The sequence below is a fragment of the Oryctolagus cuniculus genome, chromosome 12, assembly GCF_964237555.1.
Source record: "Oryctolagus cuniculus chromosome 12, mOryCun1.1, whole genome shotgun sequence".
NCBI lineage: Eukaryota > Metazoa > Chordata > Mammalia > Lagomorpha > Leporidae > Oryctolagus > Oryctolagus cuniculus.
In genome coordinates, this window is record NC_091443.1 from 96982256 (window position 1) to 97001665 (window position 19410).

The window sequence follows — 19410 nt, forward strand, 5'->3', positions numbered from 1 at the left end:
CCTTACACCCTGCGTCAGTATCCTGGGTCCTCTGTGGGTGAAGAGATGCCTGGCTAAACTCCCGGCAGTCGATGACAACTTAAACTGCCTTTGATGTGTGTTTCTCTGGGGACTGAAATCACCATTACAAACTCGCTGCATTTAAAGGCCTAACTTCTGGATATGGCACAACAGAATTTTGCAACAGCAGGAATTTAATTCTAAAGAATGGAATCCAGGGTGGCCACTGGAAAGGGATCTGAATATTTTGCCAATTCCCCCACTCAAATTTCTTCTCCTGTGTATATTTTAATTCCCCTAAAATTGAGTTACATTTCCATCAAAATTTCACATTTCTGAGTATTCCAGCTGCAGAGCACACCTCATGAAAGGAAGAACAAATTCATTAGCCCGGCTCCTGTCTCTAGGCTGGCAGCAATCACACTCTCTAAGAGGCTCGCGTGTCTCACATGTATTTACCTGAGGTTGTTCCTGGTATTTGGACAATTATTTAAAATGCTAAAAAAAGGCGATGTAGAAACAGGATAATTGAGGTGAAGAGGAGAGGAAGGGAAGCTGTCACGGGACCATGATTTCTCAACTGAAGAGTTCCTTTCTCAGGTTTGTGTTAATTGTAAAGAAGGATACCGTCTACCACAAACACAGACACACAGACACACACATACACACACACACAAACACCCCTCCAGCCCCAGTGCAGAGATAAGTACACTGTCTAACTCTCTCTCGCTCTCTCTCCAGCCCCAGGACAGAGAGAAACTTGATTTCTATGCTAGAGGTTGGTAGTTTAGAGCGACCCTGTACTCTCCTGCCATAAACTCACATGATCTGCTCACTGTCATTAACGATGGCCAGAAACTTCACTGATTGCTCCAAAAGTTATTACCCAATTACCGAGGGCAATGCAAGCATGGTGCTAAGCAGCATTGTTCATGCGCCACCTCAATTAATACTCACAACAGCTTCTCAAAACAAAATCCCCAGAAAGCAAGGTCAGCATCACCAAGGAACTTGCTAGAATTCCAAATGCTCGTACTGCTGCTACTGGAGACATGCCAACATGCGGAGCCCAGTCTATGATGTAACAAGTTCTCCCCAAAATTCTGATGTGTGCCAAAGTTGCGGAATGACCGTGGAGAGAATGGGGGCTGTTACAATTTCACAATGAACACATCGGGCTCAGAAAGGTAAAATGTTGTTTCAAGGTACAGAGAAAGCAGAAGAGACATATCTGAATCCAGACAGGCTAACTCCAGAGACCAGTCCCTCAATCACAGTGCTACAATGCTCATTATCCGAGGAATGAAGTATGGATTGAATCAGTGGGCATCAGACAAAAATATGCCGAATGAGTCTGCAGTGAAAATTCTAAATCTCAACAACTGAGCCAGTGACAGGCCACTAGAAACAAAGAGACTTCTCAGAAACATCAAATTAACTCTACATCCACCAAGTTGGTAGCAGTCAAAGAAATGAGGAGCCATCTATTTGATGGAATACAATTCAGCTTTAAGTGTGATGGTTGCCAAGACGTCCAATGGCCTAAGTGAAAATACTTAGGATATAAAGAGGCAGGAAATACTGAGTCTGGGACCAGAAGCACCAGTATGGGCAGATTTTCCCCAACAGTCACAAGTTGCTGAGGACTTGGGAAACTGGGATTTTTTTTTGGTTGTTTAGGTCTTTTTATTTTAAGATTTATTTTATTTATTTGAAAGAGAGAGGTAGAGACAGAGAGAGAGGTCTTTCATCCAATGGTTCACTCCCCAAATGGCCGCAATGGCTGGAGCTGCGCCGATGTGAAGCCAGGAGCCAGGAGCTTCTTCCAGGTCTCCCACGTGGGTGCAGGGGCCCAAGGACTTGGGCCATCTTCCACTGCTTTCCCAGGCCACAGCAGAGAGCTGGATTGGAAGAAGAGCAGCCGGGACTCGAACCAGCGCCCATATGGGATGCCAGTGCTTCAGGCCAGGGCGTTAACCCACTGTGCCACAGCGCCGGCCCGGGGAAACTGGGATTTTAACAACTTGTGGGAGTGAATGGAAATTGGCACAGTTATTCTGCACCAAAACTGGGTCATAGATATTTAAATTTTAAAGTATGCATGACTTATGACCCAAAACCCCCACTTCTTAGAAGGAACCACATATGCATAGTCAAGCTGGATCATTATCACTGCAGTTCAATGCTTCTAAGGGGAAAAATCTGACAAAAACTAAGCTGCAATCATTACGTGGATTGGATAAATAAATCAGCTTTCATCTATATTGAAGAATGTGATGTGCACATTATAAGGAACCTAGATATCCCTGAGATACAGAGAGAGAGACTATTCCATTTGTCAGTTTCTTGAATACACTGTTAAAAAACTAGTTTGTAAGAAATAAAGTATAATATTATTTATCTTAAAAAGGAGTTGGGAAGAAAGGGAGAAGAAAGAAGGGTGAAATTAAACATAACAGAAATCACAAATGCACACACATCACATTGTCTATTTTCAGTGTGTATTTTCATCAACAAACATCTAAACAAGCGACCACAAAACTGCGATCCCACTTTAGGAGATAAGCAAAGAGCTCTCTCTTACTGGCAAAGAGTATGCAGTGGGGCCTCTGGCTTCTCCGTCTGCCTGTAGCAGCTAGCCTTGACCTCGGGGATACAGGAGAGCTTCTCCAACATGGAAGACGTGGCCGTGGTTAGGATGCTGAGACCGTCTCTCACTCTCACCTCCAGCCTGTAGTCTGAATCATTGTAGGAGACTGAAATAAGTCATGAGGGAAACTCTTTGGAGGTGAGCTCTGTATTTCCAGAAACTAGAACTGGAAGAACTCACAGCCAATTGCTCTGCATGGCAAGTGCTGTGATGGGGTATGGGACAGCCTTATGAGCAGGAGGAAAAGACCATGTGGCCTGGGTGGAAATTGAGAGAGCCTCACCAAGAAGACACGACACAGCCTGAGAGCTGAGAGCTAAAGAGGCAGAGCCTGCCAAGTGGCAACCTGCAGGAGGCAAGAGCACCCTTCAAGCTATGTGTGTGTGTGTGTGTGTGTGTGTGTGTGTGTGCATGCGCATGCGCATGTGTGCGCAAAAGCACATCCACGTGACTTCACAGGGGATGCCCAGGGAACCCCACAATCTGAAATTGCTGCCCAGGTGTGGCTCTGGAACCAATGCTGCATCCCCCACCTGACACTCACATGACCCCGCACCATTGCTCAGCTTCCGACATCTCTTGCTGAAAAATTTTAGCATTTGAGGCTCTTGTGATAGTTTAAGGAGATGAACCATAATGGGTGAGTTTTCTAACAAATCATCACCCATCGCACTTGGTGGTGGCTCAATCGATGCCCATTTCACATCTTAACTCCTGTTGTACAAAAACGTGAGACAGGCCTTACTGGACTAACATCTGAAGAGCTGTGTTACTTTCTGGAGGCTTGCAGGAGAATCCATCGCCCCACTCCTCTCCAGCTCAGAGAGGCCCCCCTGCACTCCTGGGCTCGTGGCCATTTTCTCCACCATCAAAGTCAGCACTGTTGCCTCTAAGTGGCCAACCTTGTATCCTCCCATCTTTCTTGGACCATAGCCTAGATCTCTATGTTCAAGGATTTCATGGGACAGAACTGGACTCCACTGGCTAGTCCAGCATTCATCACCTCAAGGTCATAACAGCATGGATTTTTAGCCATGAAGGTGACATAGTCACAGACTGGGGATTAGGACACAGACATCTTTGGGAAACTGTTATTTTTTCGTACCACATACAATATTATGTAGTAGAATACATGGCCTCTGATATGCACTTAATATTCGGTTGCTGCTGTGATATCATTACTGTTATTACTGCATCCAATTGAAGAGTGTGAGAAGGCAATGCCTGAGTCTTTGATGACAGTCTGCATGCAATGCTAAGCAATTATTGCAAATCCTGGGACCACTCAGGTCTTTAAGAATGACTTCCAAAGATACACAAATCAAGAGTGGACAAAACGTGGACAAAAGTTTTGAATGAATTAAGACTTTCTCACTAAGTACTATCTGTTGTGCACTCACACGCTAGCAGAACTGTAAACACTGCCTCGTGCTTCAGCATTTTCAAATCAACAGCTAGAACAGATTCCTCTGCTAACCTCTGTGCCTTATCTGCCAGCTGGTCTGATCTGACTCATAAATGGCTGTAGCCTGGTGGTGGGTAAAGGGAACTCTGCAACTCTGCAAACCATGTCCAAAGAACTCCAGGCAATGGGTGGGATAGAAACGAAAATGTTCCCCAAAGTTCCTCAACTTCATTAAAAGTTTGGCTTAAAAGTTCAATCCATGAAATTGAACACAAAGCATATGGGTCTCAGCTCTGGAACAGAGACCCTCTGGATGGCTGTTAAACTCTTCCTCCCCCATGTGAAGCAGCTTTTGATACCATGTAGTAGTTTCCCCCCACACTTGATGAGACTTCAAGCTCCATGAGAATATGGATTCTTCCAGGAAGTCCACAGTCCATCTCTGAAGCCTGGCACACAGCCAGGGCCCCAGGAAGAAGTGCTGAATTAAAGGAGTAGATGCATAGGGAATGACTCATAGGAAAATACCCAAACCAGGATCCTAACCAACAGCAATATTTAGATTCTGAAGCAGGGGTTGACAGTCTGTGGAGTGTGAGCCAAATCCTCTGAGTTTTAATTAGTTTCCAAATTTTGAGGACAAAGAGAAGTGAAGAAATTACCAAGGGTAGGGTTCTAAACTTTTACATTCAACCAGCGTCACTCAAAATAATCTTGAAAACACAAACTGAGAAGCTCTGCCCCAGAGTTTCTGATTCAGGACCCATGGGGGCCCGGGAATGTGCATTTTTGTCACATCCTAGGGAGCACACTTTGCCACAGCACAAGGGTGCCCCAATACACGCCCATCACTGTTTAAAAGCCACGCATGTTCCACATGTTAGCAGTAGATTCCAAATTGCGCAGGTCCCCTATTTTGAAATTTGGGGTGAATTTTTCCCACAACCCTGTGGTAATAAAAAACACATGAATTAAGAATATGGTGGGATGCTAAGTCAAGTATCAGAAAGAATGGTGCTTCGTGATGGCTGAAAATCTTTCATGAAATGTTGTATCACCTCCAAAGTCAGTCTTCATCAATTACCTCATTCAAATTTTACAACAAGACTGTAGGAAGGCATACTTAATGCAACATCATCCTTACTCCCATTTTGTCAAGGAAAGAAAGGAGGTTCAAAGGGGTTGAAGACATAACATCATCCCCGTCCACTTGCCGTCCCTGTCCAGGTGCTACCTCTCTAAGCCTTGCCTTGCTCCCTTCATTCTTCTGTAGCCATCACTACTTTGTTTCTACTGATTTTTACACCTGGCTTCCCTAATCTCTCCACTGCCTCCTGCAGCACTGTCTCTTCTAGCTCACAGTGTGGCCTCTCTTTCTATGTTTCACCAAGGAGCAGGCAGTCCACGCTGTCCAAAGTTGTCACTTGCCCATTCGCTGGTTCCACACCCTCACTTCCATTCTTCAACACACTCGGCTGGGCCCCACAGAAATCCTGTCTGGTGCCCATGCTGTCTAACAGAACTTGAGTATAATACCAGCCACACATGCCATGCTATATTTCCCAGTACACACATCTTACAAAATTAAACAAATAAAGTGATTTTAATGATAAAATGTAGCCAAACCACTATGTCCAACAGATTATCATTTTAATCTGTAGTCAATATAAAAGTCATTGCTACTAAGACAGTTTACATTTCTTAATAGCAAATCTGAAATCCAGTGTGAACTTTATGCTTATAGCACATTGCAGGATGGTCCAGTGCTCAGTGGCCACATCTTATACAGTACAGGTCTCTACAGTCATGATGATCTCTCAGCAGCCAGGTCTAATCAGTCTTTCTGGAATTTGTAGTTCTGAAACATTTCTCCTGCTGAGTCTACCTTGCTTCTCCTGGCCATACTCGCTTCCATCACTTTCCGAAACACCTCTGCTTCTTGCCCTTCTCCTGATGACTTCTTCTTAAGGAAGCCTCTTCCTTCACTCACCTCCCACAGCGTTAGTGCTCCTCCCAGGTTCCCTGTTCCAGCCACTGTTCCTCTCTCATTGTATCATTTTCTTGGATATTGCAGCCATTTTTAGAGTTAAACTAGAGATAATGATGGCTCCCAAATCCTATATCTAGCCCTAATCATTCCTATATTCAAATAACTGGACATTCATTGTACTCCACCAACCAATTCAACTCAACAAACTCTACAACTGACCTTATCATTTAACAACTCAAAACTCAGTAAATGATATCTGTCTACCAGCCAGCCAGAACCTACAGAAATGAGTCCCACCAAGCAGAGGCTCCAGAATTTACCTGTCACAACTTGGGGGTGAGGTACAACTGATACTTAAGTGGGTAAACACCAGAGATGATGCTAAAGTCTTCAATGCATAAAAAAAACTTCCTATAGCTACGAATTACCCAAATGTCAAGAGACCCACTACAAACAGCTTTTATTTTTCCTTTTTATGTATGTATGTATGTATGTATGAATGTATGTTTTCTGTTATTTGACAGAGTTATAGACAGTGAGAGAGAGACAGAGAGAAAGGTCTTCCTTCTGTTGGTTCACTCCCCTAATGGCCACTATGGCCGGTGCTATGCTGATCCGAAGCCAGGAGCCGGGTGCTTCCTCCTGGTCTCCCATGCGGGTGCAGGGACCCAAGCACTTGGGCCAATCTCCACTGCCCTCCTGGGCCACAGCAGAGAGGTGGACTGGAAGAGGAGCAACGGGGACTAGTACCCGGTGCCCAACAGGACTAGAACCACACATGGAGGATTAACCAAGTGAGCCACGGTGCCAGCCTATTTATTTATCTTTTAATGAATATAAATTTTATAAGTACGACTTTAGGAATAGAGTGAATCTTCTCACCATACCCATCCTCCCACCCACACTCCCACCCCACTTCTTCCTCCCTCTTCCGTTCCCAGTCCCATTCTCCACTGAAATTCTTTTTCAATTAACATTGTACACAAAAGACCAATTCTATATTAAGTAAAGATTTCAACAAGTTGCACACACACATGCTCACACACACATGTTCTCTCTCTCACACACACAGTTTGAGAACTAGTTTTATAGTTAACTCTCATAATGCAACTCACTGAGGACAGAGATCCTGCATCGGGAGTTAGCACACAGTGACTCCTGTTCTTAACTGAACAATCTCACATATGAGGTCAGTGAAACAGCTTTAAAGCCATAGCTGTACTTCTACGGTGTGGAGCCCTGTGGCTATGCCTATTCCTGTCCCTTTCCCAGACTCTGGAGGGGGGTCCAGAATCCGCACTTTAACAAGCTCCCCAGTCGACTGTTATGTGCACTAAAGGGTAGGAGTCACTGCTGTGAGGCAGAGCCAACCTCAGTGTCAGAGATTCATGCATTCTTCTTCAGTGACAAGCACTGGATCACTTGATACACAATCAGAAGCTGAAATTCAAAGTCTGAGTAATTCCCTAAGTTCAGCCTTTAGGATCAATACCCCGGGCTTTCATGGGAGTCACTTAACTTTGAGTTTTCCCTTTATTAGCACAATCCCAGAAAAACTGAGCCATAAACTTCACAGAACAAAGTAAAGAGTGTTTACTGCACAATTCGTTTCTTCAGTCCTAAAGCTCACAGCTTGTTTCTTGCTAAGCTGAAACTCAGAAATACAGAGCAGTGTTCAGTGCTCTGCCCACTGCAGAGGCTGCAGCATAGGCTGCTGCAGGAAAATATTCTAACCTTTTCATTTCATTCACACACACACATATTTATTTATTTATTTATTCTAACTTTTATTTACTGAATATAAATTTCCAAAAAACAGCTTATGGATTACAATGGCTTCCCCCCCTAATAACTTCCCTCCCACCCACAACCCTCTCCTCTCCTCTCCCTCTTCCCTTGCATTCACATCAAGATTCATTTTCAATTATCAATAAAGATCAATTTAGCATATATTAAGTAAAGCTTTCAACAGTTTGCACCCACACAGAAACACAAAGTGAAAAATACTGTTTGAGTACTAGTTATAGCATTAATCACAATGTAGAGCACATTAAGGACAGAGATCCTACATGAGGAGTAAGTGCACAGTGACTCCTGTTGTTGACTTAACAAATTGACACTCTTGTTTATGGCGTCAGTAATCACCCTAGGCTCTTGTCGTGAGTTGCCAAGGCTATGAAAGCCTTTTGAGTTCGCCAACTCTCATCCTATTTAGACAACGTCATAGTCAAAGTGGAAGTTCTCTCCTCCCTTCAGAGAAAGGGAGAAAAGTACCTCCTTCTTTGATGACCTGTTCTTTCTCTGTTTATATTTTAAAACACATGAAAGCTACTGCTCTTGAGATGTAAGGATAAAAATATGAGATGGACCCAACAGCCAGAGCTAAGCAGATTTGAAGCCAGGAGCCAGCAGCTTCCTCCAGGACTCCCAAACTGTTGCAGGGGCCCAAGGACTTGGGCCCTCTTCTACTGCTTGGCCAGGCCACAGCAGAGATGGAAGGGAAGTGGAGCTGCTGGGACTCCAATCAGCACCCATATGAGAAGCTGGTACTGCAGGCGGCAGCTTCATCCACTATGCCATGGCTCGTACCCTCTTCCAACACCTAGGCTGTTCCCAATTGATATCCAGCTGTCTGCTCAAATGCCTAGGAAAACAGAGGAAGCAGTGCAAGGACTTGGGCCCCCGAACCCACACTGGAGTACTGGATAAAGTACATGGATCTGCTTTGGCCTAGCCCAGCCCGAGGACATTGTAGCCACCTGGGGGGTGAACCCATACTTTGAAGATCTCTCCTGCACTGCCTCATCTATAACTCTGCCTTTCAAACCAATCTTTAAAAAGAAAAAAAATCTAGTACTTACTATGAGGTGTCAGAACTTTGGACAGGCTGGAAGAGAGCACAGAGGATTCTCGGGGTTTCGCTAAGCTTCCGCTTTCTATTCCGTGTGTGCAGTCTGTGAAAATTCACCAGATTGCGTGCAAATTAACTCGAGCGCCCCATGCCCGTTTTTGTGCACACACATGTTACAATTCCGAACAACCCAGAGAAGAGAGGCCAGGAGTCAAGGCCTCTTCTCACAGACCCTGGCTTCTGCCTTCGGATCAGTGTGGTGCGCCGGCCACAGCGCGCTGGCCGCGGTGGCCATTGGAGGGTGAACCAACGGCAAAGGAAGACCTTTCTCTCTGTCTCTCTCTCACTGTCCATTCTGTCTGTAAAAAAAAAATATATTATGGACTATGGACACCATACACGCATATTCACACTGCATAGCCTGGAAATTGTGCATCCTAATGCAATAAGCACAGGCCCGTGAAAACAACTCTGTGTACACAATGCCTTCTTTTCCTTCAATATGTTGACAGTAGTAGGTACATCCATACAGTTTTCCAGGTTGACAGGAGTAACTTCACATGGGAAATTGTATTGCTATACATGTATACATTACAGAATACAGACATTGGAACTATTAACCCAATTTTACATTAAAACACTAGAACAGCAAAGTACATCTTAAGAAACTGGAAGGAGGAAAAAGATTCAAACTCAAATCAACCCAACAGCGTAGAAAATATCACAACAGACATTCAGTGAGACCAAACTACAGTGCTTGAAAACTCAGTCAACCTGACAAAACGTTTATACACAGGAAGCAGGGGAAAAAAGGAGAACAGACTCAAGTGACTTGACAACAGAAATGACAGAGAGGACATTGCTACCAACCTTGCCAAAATAATACTCCAAAAACACTAGGGAAAAACCACGGCCCAAGGATTGGTCAACCTAGATAGAGTGGACTGAGTCTCAGAAAGACACAAACCACTAAAACTGAATACAGTGAACCAAGAATCTCTGAAGACACTTCTAATTTGAAAAAAGACTGTAGTAGCAGAGAAACCGAAACAAACAAAAAATGAAGAAAAGTCCAGGACCAGATGGCTCCACCGGTGAGAACTCCCATGGAAAAGATAATTAAAATGCGTGATTCGCAAACCCTTCCAACAAGGAGATGAAGAGGAAAAGCCTTCCATTTCATTCCATCAGACCAGCCTTATCCCAACATCCAAAACAAGCACATCACAAAGAAAATGGCACACACATACATACCCGTCAGGAATGGGCCACATGCCTCAACAAAACATTACCAGACGCCAAGCAGAAGCACAACCACTGACAGTTACTCCGGAAATGCAAGGGTGGCTACCATACAAAATCAGTAGATCACAAAACAGAACACACATGGGGAAAGCCCACAAAGTATCCCGATAGACACAGAAAACCCAGTTCACAAAAACGTCCATGCCGTTTGCCATACTAAAACACAAATCATCACATTAGGAACGCAAGGTACACCTCGGCCTGACCAGGCTCTTTCATGAAAAGCCCACAGAGCGCTAACATCACACCCAACGCGAGGAACCCGAAACTGTCCTCCTAGACCAGGACACAGACACGCACTTTGGCTCTCGTTCCTCCCATCAACAGTCTCTGAGGTCTAGAGCAGGGCGGCTGGGCCCTCAAAAAGCAAACACACGGGAACGCGGGGCCGTTCCGGGAGGAGACCGAGCCACCTCTGCTCTCGCACAGCTGCTCGCACCCTGGGGACCCTTCCAGACGGTACGCACAGCACGACCGCGACTCCACCCGCGCCTTCGCGACCCAAGAGGCACAGGCAGGCTGGCGGCCAAGACCCCCAGCGGGAAAACGCAACAGCCGCGCGTCACTCACCTCCAAGGGGGGTCCGGTCTGCTGTGGGACAGAGGTCCGCGAAGGACGTCGTTTCCGGATGGGGCTGAAGAGGAGAAATGCGCCTGGGAAATGGCGCGGCAGCCTCGGACACGCAGCCTCTCCTCATCCCGGCCTGACCCTGGGGCCGCTGGGTCTCCCTGAGGCTCCACCAGCAGCGACGAGGACGGCTCCTCTCCTCAAGGCTTGTGCAGGCTCTGCGGCAGGAGCAGACGCGTGGCGCTCACTCCCAGCAGAGCACCGCCTGGCAGTAGGGACCAGGCGTGCGGGTGCACTTCCGGGTCGCAGTGCCAGGCGCAGGCGCATTCCCCACTGGATGTCACCATGGCACCCTAAGACGCAGCTGCACACTGCTGCATCCCGCGTCTGAAGCCCCAGGGCCGCTTCCAGTCCCGCCTCTCCAGGCTGTGACCACGGACACAGACGCTGATGGCCCAGGTTCTCTGGACCCCACCTCCCTGCCTCATGGGAGTCCTCAATGGACCTCCTGCCTCCTGCTTCCTGCCTCCTGCCTCCTGCCTGGCCCTGAGCTGGCCGTTCATTACAGCCGCTTGGGGAGAGAAGCAGTACAGAGGGCATCGCCAGCACTCTCTTTCTCTCTCTCTCTCTCTCTCAGTGATCGTCCATCTGGGGGTTCACCCCCGAGGTGGCTACAAAGGCCGGGACTGGGACAGAAGCCAGGGACTTTAGCCACCGCTCCATTCTGGGTTCAGGGGCCCAAGTCCTTGGGCTGTCTCCCTCTGCTTTCCCAGGCGCCTTAGCATACAGCTGAATCCCATGACAAACGGCTTCCAGGGGGAGTGTCGGCACTGTGAGGTAGCAGGTAAAGCACCGCCACAGTGCTGGCATCCCATACAGGCGCCGGTTCGAGTACGGCTGCTCCACTCACTTCCGATGCAGCTCTCTGCTGTGGTCTGGGAAGGCAGTGGAAGACGCCCCAAGTCCTTGTGCCTCTGCACCCATGAGCAGATCTCAACAAGGATCCTGTCTCCTGGCTTCAGATACTCTCAGCTACGCCCATTGCAGCCAATTGGATAATGGACCAGCAAATGGAAGACTTCTCTCCTCTTTCTCTCTTGCTTTCTCTCTCTCTCTCCATTCCTCCCTCCCTATCTCCCTCGCTCTCATCACCTCTGTGTGTACTCTCAATGTCAAATAAATAAATAAGATCTTCAAGAAAAGTAATTTAAAAAGGAAACCATAGCTATAAATAAAATATCACATCAAATCCAACTACTAGAGTTTTTTTTTTTTTGTTTTTTTTTTTTTTTTTTTTTAGAATTTGGTATTATATGCATTACTTACCCTATTAACCCAGAATTTGAAAAAGAGTTTAACTTGGTTACAACAAATTTTTGGTACCCAGTCATTCTCTTCTTCCTTACAAACATTCTCTGACTTGCACATGAGGAAATCTTTGGGATTTACTTATCAGACACTTACGTACCCACTCACACAAGGACTTGAAACACCTGTGATCTACAGAGTTTTCCATGGAACACAGGTTGCATCCCAGTCCCCGCCCTCCACAGTCTATCCCTGCCTTTAAAGTATGGGTTATGTTGGAAATAGACCAAATCGTGTCTTCACAAAGCAAGATAGAATACTGAAAGGTAGCGTTTGAGGTCCCCTGGCTTTTTAAAAATTTTTTGGACAGGCAGAGTGGACAGTGAGAGAGAGATTGGGATAGAGAGAAAGGTCTTCCTTTTCCGTTGGTTCACTGTGCCGATCTGAAGCCAGGAGCCAGGTGCTTCTCCTGGTCTCCCATGCAGGTGCAGGGCCCAAGCACTTGGGCCACCTTCCACTGCCTTCCTGGGCCACATCAGAGAGCTGGACTGGAAGAGCAGCAACCAGGACTGAAACTGGTGCCCCAACCGGGACTAGAACCCAGGGTGCCAGCGCTGCAGGCTAGGATTAGCCAAGTGAGCTGTGGTGCTGGCCACGGTTAGTTACCTTCTAAAATACATGTAAATGCTCTGTAGGGGATCATTACTGAAGGTAACATAATGTAAAATGTTTTAAGTTAGTAAATCTCTATCCTGTTAAAAATAACTTCCTAATTCATTTGTCATCAATTTAACACATGATGAATTAAGTTGATTTCAAATAAACACTGACAAAATTAAATCTTCTTTGTTGCATTTTTCTTTTATTAAATTAATGTAACTTACTTTTCACTTTTTGTGAAAATCCGGCGCCCCGACTGGGACTAGAACCCAGGGTGCCAGCGCCGCAGGTGGAGGATTAGCCTAGTGAGCTGTGGCGCAGGCCGGTCCCCTAGCTTTTAATGGGAGCCTAATTCACTATCTCCTCTGTTCAATTTTCTGTCATTTCCTCCTGAATTTCCTGTTTTGAGTCAAGGGTGCTACCAGCTTCTTAGTCTTGGAAGTCTCCCCAAATTGTCCTGCACCCTCTCTGTGCCTGCTGTGTCCTGTGTCCATGTGAGTTGATCTCACCTTGGCCCCTCCTGCCTGGCTTGTCCTCTGTCCACGTGTGAGTTGATCTCACCTGGGCCCCACCTGCCTGGCGTGTCCTATGTCCATATGAGCTGATCTTACCTGGGCCAGTTCTTCCCCTTTCCACTGTCACGGGGCTGGTTCAAATCTCAGGTCCCTCCTGCTCTGCAAGCTGCAGCACCCTCTCAATGTAATGCCCCATCCACTGGCTTGGCTCTTTCCAGCCTACTTGTCACAGGCTAGGCAGAGTTTGCACCTTCTTCTTAGCTCGGGACCTGTGGAACTGGCCTTATGTACCCTGTGAAGTCTTGGCTTTATCTCAAGGACACTCATGGTTTGCTTCAAGCCATCTTTTTAGCCTGCTTTCATACTTTCCCCATCTACATAATATGTATTTGGTTTACTGGGCATTTTTGGTTCTTGGAGCCCGTCACGTAGTTGGTGCTGTTCCTGCCGGGGCAGAAGCTCTGGGCTACTCCTTTCCCCAGCTCCCCTGCTGTTAAGAAGTCAGCAGATTCTTCCTCCTCTCCTTTGGATTACCTGGCTGAGTTCTCAATGAGATCATTTCATTTGGCTCCTAGCGTCCCTTAGCTAGCTGATCTCTCCATGGGTTGTGCGCTACTGGGGACACAGAACCTGCTGTCTTTCCCTGTAAGTCAGGCAGTCTGTGTGGAGCTGAACAACTTGACACTGTCTTTTCTGAAGGCTTAATAACCCAGGCAGAGTGAGAGCCAGGAGTTAGAGGACTGCTGTTTCTCTTCAACGGATGGAATCTCGCTGAGTGGTGTCAGGGAGGGTCTTCCTACAGGATGATGGCTGCTTAGGCAGTGTCTGCGTGCTGCGGGGAGTGGAGTGTAATCTGGGCACGTGGTGGGAGAATTGGCAGACCCCTGACCTGGGGTGAGTCTCTGAGCCTTGGCTTCCTGATCTGTGGGGAAGGGATGGCAGTGACTGTGTGTGTCCCGAGTTTGCACAGTCCTGGATGCCTGTCGCTGCTGCCGCAGTCATCTCAGGTCTAGGAATCCCTGACATTCAAAGGCACCTTGCAGTTTCTGTCCGCCTCTGACCTTTTATGGTGCTGGGTTCTGTACCCGGATGGAGGGTGGCAGCAGATCCCAAGTTTTCTTTGTAAAAGCTTTTTGAAAATTCAAGTTGAAGCATTTAAAAATTTTGTTTGTTTATTTATGTAAGACGCTGAGTGACAGAAAAAAGAGAGGGAAATCTTCCATCCAGCGGTTCACTCCACAAATGCCTGCAACAGCCAGGGCTGGGCCAGGCCAAAGTTAGGAGCCCAGAGTTCCTTGCGGGTCTCCATGTGGGCGGCAGGGACACAAGCACTTGAGCCATCACCTGCTGCCTCCCGTGGTGCACGTGAGCAGGAAACCAGATCTGCATCATGGAGCAACCGAGACTTGAACCAGACTCTCCAGTGTGGGATGTGGGTGTCCCAAGCTGCAGCTTAACCTGCTGCACCACAATGCCTGCCACACTTTGAAGCAATTTAATGATAAATTTTAGCTTACAAATTATGTATGTTCCTTTTATAAATCTTGAAAAATATAAGTGGATAGGAAAAAAATAATTCCTCATCCTGCATCCTAACTGTGCATAGACAGGCACAATTAACATTATGTGTTTATTTAGTATTGTTTATTCTTTTAAAAAAATTGTATTGATTTTAAAAATTGAATTTATTGGCCAGCTCTGCAGCTCACTTGGCTAATCTACCTGCAGCACCGGCACCCCAGGTTCTAGTCCCGTTTAGGGTGCTGGATTCTGTCTCGGTTGCTCCTCTTCCAGTCCAGCTCTCTGCTGTGGCCCGGGAAGGCAGTGGGCCCTGCACCCACATGGGAGACCAGGAGGAAGCACCTGGCTCCTGGCTTCGGATCGGTGCAGCTCCCGCCATAGCAGCCATTTGGAGGGTGAAGCAATGGAAGTAAGACCTTTCTCTCTGTCTCCCCCTCTCTTACTGTCTAATTCTGCCTGTCAAAATAAATAATAGAAACATTTTACAAAATTGAATGTATTTTATAAATCTGTATTCTGATTTTTGAAGTAGCATAAGCCTTTTCCATATTATGAAGGTTTTGTGGGAGTGAACTAGAAAATGGGAGATCCTTCTTCTCTCTCTCTCTCTCTTTTCTCTCTCTCAGCCTCCTTTGCCTTTCAAATAAGATTAAAATACATTAAAATTAAATGCCTGTGATAGTGGTTTATGCTAGAGATTTGATATCGATATATGTACACATTCACACATACATACACACATATCCCAATAAGTAAATAAATAAATAAATTCCTACATAAGACCCAAAACTCTAAAATGACTAGAGAAAAGCAGAGGGAAATGTCCATGGCATTGGTCTGAGCAGTAATTCTTCAATGTGACCTCAAAGGCGTGGGCAACAAAAGCAAAAATAGACATGTGAGATTGCATACCAGAAAATCCTTCTCCAAGCAAGGAAACAAGTAACAGAGTAGAGAACCGACCCACACACTGAGAGAGGATACTTGAAATCATTTATCAGGTGAGGGGTTACTACCTTAATACAAAGAACTCAAATGAATCAGTAACAAGAGAACAAACAGCTCCTGAATGGACATTTCTCGAAAGAAGACATACATACAAGTAACCATCGCCAAGTATCAGAGAAATGCAAATTAAAACCACACAGAGAGGCCAGTGTTGTGACAAGGCGGGTAAGTTGCAACCTGAGACGCTGACATCCCACACGGGCACTGGATTTTGTCCCACTCCCTTCACTTCCAATCCAGCTCTCTGCTAATGACCTGGGAAAAGCAGTGGAGGATGGACCACGTGTTTGGGTCCCTGCATCCAGGGGCTCCTGGCTCCTGGCTTTGGTCTGGGGCAGCTCTGGCCATTGCAGCCTTCTGGGGAGCAAACCAGCAGATGAAAGGGCCCTCTCTCTGTCCCTCACTCTCTCTTCCAACTCTAACTTTCAAATAAACATACAAATCTTCAAAATCGATAAATAAAAATAAAACCATATAAGATGGCATGTCACTCCACTAGACTGGCTATTCCCAAAAGACCCAAGCCACAGGTGCAGAAAGAGGGGTTAGCACACTTCTCAAGGGAATGTCAGTCAGTGCAGCATGTTGAAAACAAGCATGGAGAACCGCTAAAAGCTAAAAACAACTCAAACTCTCCCAGGACCCCACCAGCCCACATCTGGATTTATGTACATGTGCATGTAAGGTGTATATGTACATGCATGTAATGTGTGCATGTACACGCATGTGACATATGTGACATGTATATGTGTGATGTGTTTGTGTACATGCATGTGATATGTACGTGTGAATGTAATGTGTGTATGTGGTATATACAGGAATACATAATGTATATGGCAGAGCCATGTCTTCACTCACATGTCCACTGCAGCACTGCTCACCACAGCCAAGACAACGGAAACGCATGAATGCCCCTTGGCAGGTGAACGGACAAGGAATGGGAGCTGCAACACACTCAGGAATACCCGGACCCAAAACACCCACAGGAGGGTCTGTCATTTACATCACGTTCATGGAGATGAAAGTCATGTACTGTATATGAAGACTCCAAAGTCCTTAAAACACAGGATTGAAATGTTCTTACTGGGGCTGGTATTGCAGCACAGGGGGTTAAGTCACCACCTGTGTCCCCAGCACCCCATGTGAACACCAGTTCATGTCTTGGCTACTCCACTTCTGATCCAGTTCTCTGCTAATGTGCCTGGAAAAGGAGCAGGACATGGCCCAAGCTTGGGCCCTAGACACACACACTGGAAACCTAGATGGTGTTCCAGGTTCCTGACTTCTGCCAGGCACAGTCCCAGCCATTGTGGCTATTTGGGGAGTGAACCAGCAGATGGAAGATCTTTCTTCTCTCCCACTCTGTGTGTTTCTGTGCGTGTGTGTGTGTGCGCACATGCGTCCCTGTGTGTTTCTACCTCACCACACACCCGTAACTGCCCCTCAAGTAAATAAATAAATCTTAAAAAAAAAGGGAAGGGGAAGAAATACCAGAGAGTTGATCTGTCTCCACCCAATGAGAACACAGCAAGAAGATGGCCGCCCTCACCAGGAACCCAACCATGCTAGCACCTGGGTCAGACTTGCAATGCTGAGAACCAGCAGAAAGTCAATGTCTGTGGCTGGGCCAGGCCAGCTGTGGGGTTTGTTACAGCAGCCTGAGCTGACTAACACAAGCCCAAGGCCTCCAGAAGAGCATGTGACATCCTGACACAGCTAATCTGTGAACTCACGTCCCCACATGGCCAGGCCTGGTGCTGCAGCAGATACAATTCCCATTGCCCCCAGCTCCGTCTCCTTACTGGCATCACCAGATGGGAGAACTCCATCATCACCACTGTGTGTCCCACCGACACAGCAGGCACACTTGGGGGGAAAATTACAGCATTCCACTCCCTTAGGACGACCACCTAGCAAATCAGGACAAGACAGTCAAGAGTGGGAATTGAGAAATTGTCTCTATAATGTGCCTGCAGTAAGCCACGCTGCTAACAAAGTAGGAGAGGTCTCAGATGGGTGAGTCACATGGCCGGTGGTAGGCACCATGGAGAGCTGGCTACAATGCACACCTGGGAGCGGGTGAGCTCTCGGAAACGAGGGAGCTGCTTACTGTCACTCAGGTCCTGCAGGAGACCCTCCTGGCAGGAGAAATCCAGGCTCACTTTCATGGTGACAGTGAAGGTGGCCGCCTGCCCAGGCTGCAGGGGAAACTGGGTGAGAGTTTCTTCCAGCTTCCAGCTCAGGAAGTCGCCGTACAGTATCTCTGCAATGGTAACAACAATAGTGATGTTGATGGTGATGGCAGAGCAGAGGCACAATGAGACTGACACCAACCCGGCTGGGAAATTCTGGCACAAGCTCAAAAACAAAGACAAGAAGCATTCAAGATGTCAGAGAGCAAAAAGTCCCAGGAAAAGTCCTGAATCAGAAGAGGCCGTGAGGCACAAAGAGGAGGGATAATGCATCATGTTACAACCAGCTACAGCACTCTCCTTGCCTGCCCAGAGGGCTTTTCCTTCCTCAGAAGTGCTTCACTGGAGAGATGAACTCTGGGGCTGAGGCCACAGAGCCCTAGGGGCAGGGGACCGAGAGGCGGTGGTGTATGGAGGAGAAGGGAGGTGTGAGGAACATCAACCCTGACTGTAGCTGACCTGCAGGAGGCACCTGCCAACCACAACCCTAAAGGAAGGGGAGGAGCAGGTGGCAAACGTGGGCTCAGTGCTAAGTGGTATCACCGAAACACCAAGAGCCAGGCAGCTGCTGTCCGCGTGCTCCCCTGAGCAGTACCTGCTAAGATCGGTGTATATACTCTCTCCCTGACTTCTGCATGGGCTCTGCTCCCCATCCCATCTTAGGAAGGGCACCACGTCCACACAGCATCCGGCACTCTGCTGTCCAACCCTGACCGCAAGCCTGTGAAACGGTGCCATTCTTTCAAGTGTAATTCTTTACATGAGTGTGGTGCACCGAGATCCTGGGATAACCACAAGGCCAGAATGTCAGTGATGCTCCAGGTCTCACACACAGAACCCTGGGAGGCCAGCATGAGCACACTCAGACACCAAACAATCTGCTTATGTTGTAGGAAACTCTGTGCCTTAAGTGATGTGTGCAAGTCACAGGCAGCGCCATGCTCAGGGACCATCTGATGCCAAACAACCAAAGCCTTTATGGCTAAGGCACAGCTGCGGGCAGGGCCAGTGAGCCTTCTCTGTGGCTACAGTGCCATGGCAAGCTACACAGCTCGGGCACCAGATTCAAGACCAGGCCCTGCCTCACAGGCAGCCCTTCCTGTTTGTTTCTTCTCTGTATTTCTGTGCTACCAGACAGAATGAAGAAAGCAGCTTCTCAAAATCCCACAGAGGGACGTGCTGCCAGAGGGAACAGGAGAAACAGATGTCAACCGTGGTGCGCACATCACTCATTCTCCCCCTGAGAAAAGTGGTGTCAGCATCTTAACACCGAGTAGCACTGGGTGACGAGCAGGGACCGCTCAGCTCTGCTGTGCTTGCCGGCTTCTCCCTGCACCCGGGCTCAGCTCCAGCATCGGTGGGAAAAGATGCAGCCCAAGAAGCTCGGCCCAATCAAACCCTGCATGAATCTTCAATCACGCTGGCATGGAGTCAGCAC

At 47.2% G+C, this 19410-nt stretch overlaps 1 protein-coding gene and 1 long non-coding RNA gene across 5 annotated transcripts in view; one reads left to right on the forward strand and one right to left on the reverse strand.

The window, feature by feature from the left end:
• LOC103346435 (neuroblastoma breakpoint family member 4) overlaps positions 1-19410 on the reverse strand; it is a 1612367-nt gene that overhangs the window by 1466746 nt on the left and 126211 nt on the right. The window contains exons 7-8 of the long non-coding RNA XR_011380966.1: positions 17891-18043; positions 10772-10986 (exon numbers count right to left, since the gene is read on the reverse strand). This is a non-coding gene — a long non-coding RNA (neuroblastoma breakpoint family member 4). The remainder of the gene's footprint in view (positions 1-10771; positions 10987-17890; positions 18044-19410) is intronic.
• The window catches only part of LOC103345879 (protein sidekick-1), a 694014-nt gene that overhangs the window by 147524 nt on the left and 527080 nt on the right, over positions 1-19410 (forward strand). The window lies entirely within an intron of this gene.